The 10619-nt window shown below is 40.2% G+C and overlaps 1 long non-coding RNA gene across 1 annotated transcript; it reads right to left on the bottom strand.

Moving 5' to 3' along the window:
* Nucleotides 1–3588: 3588 nt before the first annotated feature.
* LOC121142170 lies at nt 3589–9322 on the bottom strand. The gene is made up of 3 exons (XR_005879146.1): nt 9230–9322; nt 6542–6613; nt 3589–3818 (listed from the first exon to the last, which is right to left on the bottom strand). It is a non-coding gene; the product is annotated as an uncharacterized LOC121142170 (long non-coding RNA).
* Between the last annotated feature and the right edge of the window lie 1297 nt (nt 9323–10619).

The following is a 10619-nucleotide window of genomic DNA, read 5'->3' as shown; positions in this document are numbered from 1 at the left end:
AATTCATCCTCTGTCTCCCAGACTTTCGCCATGGCTGAGCCTGCAGCTTTAATGGTGGGTATCCGCACTGAACAGCAAGCAGCTCTAGTAACGGAAGTGTCTTCCCTGTGCAGAGAGAAAAGGCAGCTCTCTCACCACGCCTCAACTACAGATGATTTATCTAACCGACTCCATTTCCTGCGTGCCGTTTGCCCGTATTTATCTTGTGTGGACTCCCAGGGAGGACTGTCATAGAGGAGTGCCCTGTTAGAACCCAGACTCATATTTTTCCATCTAAATAATGAAGAGGCCTCGGCTCTCTCTCTCTCTCTTTTTCGCCTTTGTTCCCTACTCAGTAACAGGCCCATAACCTGAATGCTATAGTCATAGAAAACCTGATACATGGTTTTGCTTATATGGGCGTCTCTCTTTGTAGATCATGTTAAGTTAGAGGCATGAGGCCCCTTCTCCCCCCCCCTTTTTTTAGCCTTCATGCCTACTCCTCCTCCCATTCCTCTTCCTCCTTCCCTTAGTTCCTCCTTTTTCCCATTTTTTTCATAGATGTGTTAAATTGTCCCAAGGAAACTGCTATTTGTTTAGAGAGTCCAGAAGAAACAATGTTGATCATAGATTTGCTTCACCAGGTATATTGTATTTTTCGTTACTGTGGCTTAAATGAACAGTTATTTAAGTAGCAAGAGAACACTGCTGTTAAGCAAGATTCTTTTCTTAAATCCAGTGGTTACAAGCCATTCATTTTTACATTTCCATGTTAAGGATGCAACCCTAAGAGTGCATTACCTTAATAATCAATAACTCAGCAGGAGGTCCTAATGGGGAGCCTTCACTGGAAGCCAGATTTTACTTGAAGTTGCAAAGGACCACCACAGGCCTGCAGGCTATAATTAAACAACCATAAAACTAGGAGGTAAAGGGTGGCAGACTACATTAACAGTAAAATGCTAACTTGCAAGTAATAAGTCTGGACTCTTTCATGTCTATTGGAGTGTCTCTTACACTTGAACAAGGGAAATGTTATGCTAAAGAACAAATTTGCATTTAGGATCCCTTAAGCTTAAGGACCAGGGAAGGTTAGTGTGGAGAAGAGAAGACAAAGGGTAAAATTTATACAAGTTGAGGATTCTCACTCACTGTTCACTCTCCTTCCCCTCGCCTTTCTCTTCCACCAACCAGCCAGCTTTTCATCTTCCTCTCTGAGAAGCATCAGAGAATTTAAACACAGGAAACCAATATAAAAAACGCTCTCATGCAAAGAAACAGGGGGGGCTGACTTTACATCACTCCTATTCATGGCTGGCTGGTTTTACATTTTCTGATCAGTGGCTGCCACTGAGACCAGGAAGCCAGTTTCTTCAAGAGAATCCATGGACCGTCAGAAGGCCTTGCATTATTGATTTTCTGCTCATAGATTCCGGTTGCTCTGTCAATCATGGGCCAAAAATACAAGATGGCAGTCAATAAGCAAGAGAACCGAGCTCCCATGAAGACAACAAAATAATTCAGGAGATCTGACAAAGAGAAAGTGCCAGTATCCTCTAGAGAAAAGAAATCAGATATGCTTTCCTGGAAAGAAAAGCTCATGGTGCCCCCCCTAGACACACACACTGTCTTTGCAAGTGAACATATTCCAACCGGAGTAAGTTTGGGTTGTGTTCATCAAATGAATTAATTGATGAACACACTTATTAAGCATGCATTGGGCAACCTCGTAGGCACTGTTGACACAGCAGAAATAAAATACTGTTCTTCCCCTGTAATGTAGAAATGTACTGTGTGAATACTCGTCTTTAAGGGGGTATGCAATGTACACATGGCTTTGTGAGTTCAGAGGAAGAAGATGCCACAGCCTGGGGGTTATGGGAGAGTTTACAAGCGACAATCGAGCTCTATCCTGCAGAATGCTGGGGACTTCTACAAACAAAGGATGCACTCAGCCTTGGGGTTCCCAGCATGTGGTGATCACCCAACACTTGCTAACTCTTATTAATACAAATTTAATGGATTTATAAATAATTAAACAAGACATCCTTTAAACCGGAGATGTGAACTGAACACCCTGCTATGTTGGTTTTCAACCATTTAATGAATTTTGCCTCACCCTGTAAGGGATATATTCCCACGTTGACTAACTTGTGTTCTGTGAAATGAAACTACTCAATAAATATTTGTTAATGGATTGATTAGGGAAAGGAAGTTGGCATGTAAGCTGAATGAAGTAGTAAAATTCACTTAAGGACACAGCTGTCCTTAGAATACTTCAATCGAATCTCCCTAAATTGCCCAGGTTGGCCTTGAAATCACTCTATTGCCCAGGCATGTATTGAACTTAGTCACCCTCATGTGTTAGCCTCCTAAGTAGCTGGGTTACAGGTCTACCCCTCCCACCTCATTCTCTCTCTCTCTCTCTCTCTCTCTCTCTCTCTCTCTCTCTCTCTCTCTCTCTCTTTCCTTCCATTCTTTCTTTATTCTTTTTTTCCTATGTGCATAGTAAGTATGTGGCTGTGTGTGTCAGGGGAGATTGCTCATGCAGGAGCATCCATGTTGAGGCCAGAGGTTCATGCTGTCCTTTATCACTTCTCTTACTGGGGACAGGTTCTCACACAGAACCTGTTGTGAATTTGGCTCTGCTTACTAGGGAATGAGCTCTATGTGTTCACCTGTCACTGCTTCCCCAGCACTGGGATAATAGATGCTTGCAGCAGTGACCATTTTCTGACATGTGGGCTGAGGATCCAAAGCCAAGTTCTCATACTCATACGGCACACATTTTACCTACTACACCATCTCCTTCGCTTTTCTTTCCTTCTTCCTTCCTCCCTCCCTTCCTCCCTCCCTTCCTTCCTTTCTTTCTGTTTTCTTACTTTCTTTCTGTGGTGTGTCTTTTACATCATGTATACTGATCCCGTTCATTCCTTTGCCCCTGCTCAATCCCAAATAAAACGAAATTTAAGAGAAAAAAAGGGAAAAAATAAAATAAAAAAGTAAAAACTTAAAAATGTTATTATGGAAGCTGACTGGTCTCCTGGTAGCATTAATAAGTGTTTCTCTTCTTCCCTCCTTCTTCTGTGATATCTTCTTATCCTTCATGGTTCTGTTTGGAATGTCTTCTCTTCCTGTGATCCTTGGGAAACTAACTCCCTCTTCATTTCAATTATCTTTCAAGTGTTGAAAATGAAATATGTTCTTCAAGATTGTGAGGAAGGCTTACATGGCTATCACACATGTCAACACAGTGGCTTGCCCTCAAGTTTATATGCGGAATCATTCCAAGCAAGTGCACTCCCTTCATCTACTTGTTCATCCAGAAGTGCAAGCATTTATGTGCTATGGAAACAGGGGAGGGGTCTCTGTGTTTTGAGGTAGGCAAGCTAAGCAGTATCAGAAGAAAAATGATTCACAGACTACTCATTTCAACATAGTTCTGATATCTTCCCAGCTAGTGAAAGTTATTCTAGATATTGACAACAGAGTTACTAGTAAATACTAAAAGTGTTTTGCATGTGAGACCTGCTTCTTTAACAGAATAGATATTTAAATATTTTAATATAAATTTATATAGCTTGAACCACAATCCATGAAATTTTTCCTTCTTTCTGTAAAACATAACTCCAAGACTACAGAGATGGCTTACTAGCTAAGCATGTTTGCTGTGAAGATAGGCAAATCATTGTTCAGAGCCCATCACCCAAGTAACAAGTCAAGCATGGTCTTTGGCAAGTCTGTAATTATAGCTCTGAATAAAGGCAGGGTGATCTCTGGAGCTATCTCTCTTTCAGCCTAATGAAGAGCACAGACTCCAGACTCAGTGAGAGACCATCCTAAAAGAAATAATGAAGAGAACAAGAGGGTAAGACATTTGATGCTCTCCTCTGACCGACATATACAAGCACAGGCACCTGTACCCACAGGCACTCATGTTCATTGATTGCACTTATAAACAACACATTCACAAACATACCACATACATACATACAGACAGACAGACAGACAGACATATATAAGTAATCTATAAGAATTTGGATAAAACGAGAATCTAGGCCAAGTAGGCTGTAGTCATAGGGATCTTCTTTCATTATTAATATTTATGACATTGAAAACTTTTAAATTGGAAAAGAAATCCCCCGCTAGAGTGCATATACTGCTAGGTTAGTTCTACAGAGGTTTGCCTTGACATTTTGGAAAAAAATCTGTCAGCAATGAAATAGAACAGCACATTTCTGGGACTGAGGATTCTTTTGTGCTGGGAGACAGAGTCCTCAGATGCTGTGTGTCTGTGAGACTGCTTCAGTCCAACTTGGTTAAAAACTAGGGAAGATGAGTTCTCAAGGGATTCTAGGTCTTATCAACCTTTGTAAAACCATTAGAGACTGACAAGAGAAGAGAGTCACCTTCCAATCTAGTCTGAGTTTGATTCATTTAAATAGGCAGCAAGCTTTTAAGACGCACCCTGTCCCCCATACTCAAGCAGCTTTATAGTCTCGTCTGTGGCATACTTGTACAGAAGACAAGGAAAAGCAAATTCCTGCAGTCCTTATGAAGTAACCCTGGCCTCTTATTTACCTCACCATCCTTCTTCCCTTGCTCTGTGTCACCTCAAAGACTCCTTTCTGACTTGTTATAACATACTCTACAATTAGAAAGCAGAGAGGTAAAGTTTATTTTCTTATCCAAATTACATGTTTGTCGTGGGGCATTTGAAAGTATGAAATGTAGACACATTCCTTAGATAAAAACTATTTTGTAAAGAAGAGAAAGTTTTCCAGGTGTGACCTTTAATGCCAGCACTGCAGAGGTAGAAGCAAGCAGATTTCTGTGAGTTCAAGGTCAGTCTGGGCTACATAGTGAGTTCCAGAACAGCCTGGAGTGTTACACAGAGAAACCCAGTCTTGAAATACAAACAAACAGAATGCCTTTAATACCAGCACTCAGGAGGCAGAGTCAGGCAGATCTCTGAGAGTATGAGGCCAGCCTGGTCTACAAAACTACACAGAGAAACCATGTCTCATAAAACAAAACAAAAAATAAAAATAAAAAACAAAACAAAAACAAAAAAGAAAACAAGAAGAGGAAGTTTGTGTGAAATAAAGAGAAAGTAACATAAATTAGAAAATTTGAATCTGCAGTGGGAAACTCAGGCCTGAGGACATGGAAAACAGGTAGGACCACCACAACTATTGTCGTTGTAGTTATGTTGAAAGAGTAATTCGACTTCCTCTGAGGAACACTAGGATCTGGAAACAGAGGAGCGATGAAGTATATGACCACACCACCATGAACATGCTGGATCTCACCTAGTCTCAAAATTAAAACAAGGGTCTGATCTCGTTGGTATTTAGAAGGCATGGAAGAGATGGAAGTTAGGAATCTTGGGACTGTGATTACGATTGATATGGAGAGGAGATGGCTTATAATGATAGTGAATCCCCTGTCATTCTTGTCACTCAAGGGGATTCTGGACAAGAATGAGATGGGACGTGGACAAAGGATCTTTAAATCTGCCCTTTTTTGGCAATCTATACACTAGTTTGCAAGACAGAGAAGGTGGAACTTTCCATTGGACAATACTGTATAGATACTGTAGAGCCATGAGCTGTTCTAATAGATGGGAGTGAAGCACTTATCTTCATGCTAACCTGTTGCGATCATGTCAATGAGCATCAGTATTTGTGGGGTGGTTCCACACACACTCACCAGATTCTTAAGGTGTCTATCTTACAAATAAATTATGACCACAGTAGCACAGAGTCCTTGATGAAATCATGCATACTCACCGATCTTTGTGTCTTATGTGAGGTAGTTGTTTTCTAATCAAAAATAAAATCTAGGAAAGAAAACATCTATGGGTAGTTGGGTTCTGATTTTGGGATAATGAAAAGAGGGAGCTGCAGGACTCAGGAGTGTCTAGTGGGGAGGTCTGGCAGGAGTTATGGCTCTCTTGTATTGGCTCAAAAGTGAAATCACATTCTTCCCTCCCTAGGTATCTTGCTGCTCATTACTACAAACTGAACCACTGTATCAGTTGGGAATCTCCAGAGGAAGAGGCCTGACCTCAAATACATACACAATTACATGCACACATGAACATATGCACATAAACACACACACACACACACACACATACACTTTTCCCTTATACGTATTATATACGATCCTTAAATATCCTGCTATATATTAGGAATGTAATGAATTGATATAGTCAAAACTAATAATAATGTCCACATTGATTAATGTGCTTTAAGAGATTTGTAATCAGGAATTGGATATGCAATGTTGGGAACTATTAGATTCAAACATGGAGGCAGAGCAGCAGACTGAGAACCAAACAGGGATTGCACTGATGTACTCAGGCAGAATTTCTGCTTTTTGTAAACTCCAGGATTAATGGGGGCTCTAGACATTATCATTGTTCTACTTAGAAGCTGGCTGATTACGAATGGCAAACACGCCTTTATGTATTTCACAATCACACTGACACTAGTGTTGATTTGATAATTGGGTAGTGTAGCCTAACCAAGTTGAGATAAAACTTGAGTCACCTCACCTATTACCTCTTAGACCAGGAACCTGAAGTCATTATATCTTCTTCCTCATGAGAGTTGGTCATGATTTCAACCTAGAAGGAACTCGAGGAGAGTCATAGTTAATAAAGGGGAAATGAAGGCAACTGGAATACCAGAGGAATATTGAAAGCTTTTCACACACCCTTGTCCAACATTAACTTCTTAAAAGGAGTTGGCAATCAGTGAGCCATTTAAACCACATTCTAAATAGTGAGATAGGTAGGTTCCTTTCACTCATTATATTTTTTGTCATGTGATTAGCTGTGTCTCATGTTTTTCAGGTAAGCAGCGTAATGCTATTTTAACCCATTAAACTGTCTAATAGGCTGGCAGATACAAACAAAAACCATTATTTTTATTTTTATGCATCTCATCACTATCCCGATAAAAATTGTCTCGGCTAGTTATGACTATATAATGAAAACTTAGGAGTCACTTATTTTTCGCTTGTGTTTGTCCTGCTCTCAGCTTATTCACAGTCCTGCTACTCATAGATTGTTTGTGGTGTGTCCTCTTCTCATATAGCCGAAACTAAGGGAACAGAGCTAGAAAGATGGCTCAGTAGGTAAAGTATTTGCCATGCATTCATGAGAACCTGAGTTGGATCTCCACAACTCATGTAAAAAGAAGCAGGCATTGTGACATATTCATGTAATCCTAGCACCAAGAAAATAGAGACTCCCAGGGCCTGAGTGGCTAGCCAGCTTAGTTATCTGGTGAATCGGGACAGTCTCAGGCATTGTCTCAAAAAATAATGTGGACAGTGCCTAAGGAGCAGTATGAGAGGCTATCTTCTGATCTAGAAATGCATGTGCAGACATGGACATATGCATGTTCACAGGCATGCTGACCCCCTCCAAAAGAAACCCCTTTAAATATGTAAATGGCAGAAGAATAGAAACATGAGGTGAACTGGTCCTGGAGATGACACAATGTCACCTCTGCTTTCATTTGATTAGCAAAACAGTTAATGAGGTGAGTGTGCACACTCTTGTCTGTAGAAGAAAAGACCGCAAAGCCTAACTTCAAAAATCATGGATATGGAAAAGGGAAGAAGAGATGGGTAAAACATTTTATCTATTGTTTTTATGGTGATGTGTTAATTTTCACCATTGTAGCAACTATCTACAAACTTCGTGACTCAGGATAACAGAATTGAATTCTTTGTGTTCTGTGTTCTGGAAACCAGACCTCGATAGCAGTGTTAGTACACTGAAATCAGGCTGCTACTGAGTTGTTTTCTTCTGCCTGCTCTCTAGGGAAGTCCATTTCTCATAACTTCTACTTCCTGTTGTTGCCAACACTGCCTGAGTGGTAACTATCTTTCTCATATCATTTTCTCCTCTCCTATTTTGTTTTCTGTTTGTTTTTCTCTAGAAAGACTCATTTGATTCTATTTAGATACCACTTGGATCCTACTTTACTATACATAGGCCCTCAAACAAATCTTTCCATATATTAGCTCAGTGAGTTTTCAAAGCATCTTTTGCTATTGTTTCAGTTATCATCTTACCTTTCTTAACTTAGAAAACTGGAGCAAAGGAGACACCTTGTCTAAATAGCAGAGCCTGAACTTGAACACTCTTGGCTGGTTATAGCATCTGTCTTGATGGCTGCATTCTATCCTTTCTCAATCTTGCTTGTAAATCAACAGACACTTGGATGGAACAGCACTCTCTAACTCTAGGAACTTCAATGCTGGTATTTAATACCATGAAGCCAATTGGCTTCTTATACTGGAAGACATAGAACAAACTTCAGAAGGTTTAGGGAGTGACAATAAAGAATATCTCTAATGCTGTTATCAGTTGTTCCAAAACTTTGGATTGGGATCAGTGACTAAATTCCAGTGACAGTCTCATGGCGGAGACCAAGTTCTGAGCAGAGTATCTCACTATAGATCACTCCTGTCGTACAACTTTTCTTCAAAATGACTACTACAATGTTGCGATTGGCACTTGGTGGAGATTGTGTATTTGCTTCCTGAAGAAGTCTGTGTCCAAAATTCCTGATACTGCAGTGTCTAATAGAAAACAGATCAGTACAAAGCCGGCGAGGTTATTTCGAGCTGGTCATTTACCAGACTTATGCATTTTTTTTAAACACACAGACATTTTCATGACTTAAATGTTAAGCTCTATAGCTTAGTTTCTGATTGGCCCTCCAGAGTGGGGGGTGTTGGAGGAGAGGTAGCTACACAGAGCATGTTTGCCATTTTGGCTTAAATACTGACAAAATCTAATTTCTGATATTTCTAAGACTCTACCATCGCATGTGGAAGAGGAATGTAACCACATCTGGTGTGAGCACGAGTCTCCAGAGACTTTTCTCAATACTTTATAGACTTTACCAGAATTTTCTTCTCTTTGCTCTTTAGCCTGCTTTTTTTTTAAAAAAAGGACATTAATAGACACACATTTTAATCATCTGTCCAAAACCAATAGCAAATAGCTTACATATATCCTGTTTCCAAAGAACTATGTTGTCTCTTCAGGCATGCTGAAGATTTTCTAGTACAAATTCAAAACAATGATTATTTTCCTCCATATTTAAGTACATTTAAATTAATTTTGTCAGTATTTTAGTATTGAAAATGGATTGCCCTCTCATTCAATACATTCCAACCACAGTTTCCCCGCTGTCCACTCCTCTCCACCCCTAGCACTTACCTCCTCATGTATTTCCACTTGTCAAAACATCATCTGTAAGTCCAACAGGCTAACTGAATAGTGAAAAATTCTGGTAGTCTCGACAAAAATAAGAAGAGGTCATGAACTGAGGAGGGAGTGGAGGAGCAGGAAAAGAGCCAGATGGGGAGAAGGAGAAAAGAGAAGTGATGTAAGTAGTGCTTATGTAGGAAGTTCTAAAATGCTTGAATAAAATTAGTGTCAAAGGAAAGGATAACACATTCAGGATAAAACTCCTTCGATTTTTCCATTTCTGTTACTTAGTAGAAAAGTTTTAGGTTAAATCTAAAGAAAACTAAGAAGTAATATCAAAGTCTATCAGTACATTTACCAAGGACAAAACTGGCAAAAATTCAACATGGTATGTGAATCAAAGAAACTAAAGCTAGTATATTAAGTTTAGAAGCTGTGTGTGTGTATGTGTTCATGTGTATGTTCATGGTGTGTACGTGTGTGTATGTATACCTGTTGGAAGGTAATACTTAAGAGTTTTAGGAGGATTGGTTGCTCTGCCAGGGATCATAACCATAATCATCAGAATGAGTTAAGCTAAGCCTGCTCACATTTTAGGACTTAGATTTCCTCCCTTCTTCTAACTAATGATCTTGTCTCGGGTGGTCATGTGGCTCTGCTCTCCCAAATCTAGATCCTGAGTCCTTTTTCACCATGCCATTGAGAGTGGCACCCTGGCCATTGCATCTCTGTCTCTGCATGCCATTGAGAGTGGCACCCTGGCCATTGCATCTCTGTCTCTGCATGCCATTGAGAGTGGCACCCCCATTGCATCTCTGTCTCTGCATGCTTTCCTTCTTCACTTTTATCACAGCCTCGGTTTTCATTATGTATTTTTACAAACTTTTATGAGAGCCTGGTATAGCCTGGTGGTCAGTGTGTATTTGTTCTTCCTTCCAAATCCTCACATCATATTTCCATTCCAAATGTACATTTTTTAAATTAATTGCTATGCACAGAAACTTTAAGAGATGCCGGTTAAAACATTTTTCAAACGCAAAATATCAGACAACCAAAAGTTCTGAAACAAAGTTCGTTTATAGCGAGAAGAAAGCCCTAGCAGGAGAAATGAATTCTGAAGGCCACGTTTTCTGGTTTCTTATACTTTCATATGGATTTGCTCCCCTTTAACAAATGTGCGGCCACTATGAGATCACTGGGTCAGAAACACAACTTTGTTCTTCTGGCATAGCCTCCAGTGTGAGTGTTCTATTGGCCTCAGCTCCTCCATTCCCATTCCTGATCCTCCAGCTCGTGGGAACAATGGGAGGGCTGCCCTAGTGGACGCCATGCCTACACACGGACAGCTGTGCCGCAGCTGTCAGCCTGAGGGGTTAGAATGTTAACCAGCAGTGAATGC

This window comes from Mesocricetus auratus, unplaced genomic scaffold (genome assembly GCF_017639785.1).
Source record: "Mesocricetus auratus isolate SY011 unplaced genomic scaffold, BCM_Maur_2.0 Super-Scaffold_100009, whole genome shotgun sequence".
NCBI classification, from domain to species: Eukaryota; Metazoa; Chordata; class Mammalia; order Rodentia; family Cricetidae; genus Mesocricetus; species Mesocricetus auratus.
Note: the sequence above shows the minus strand (reverse complement) of the source record. Positions and strands in the feature narration are given on the sequence as shown.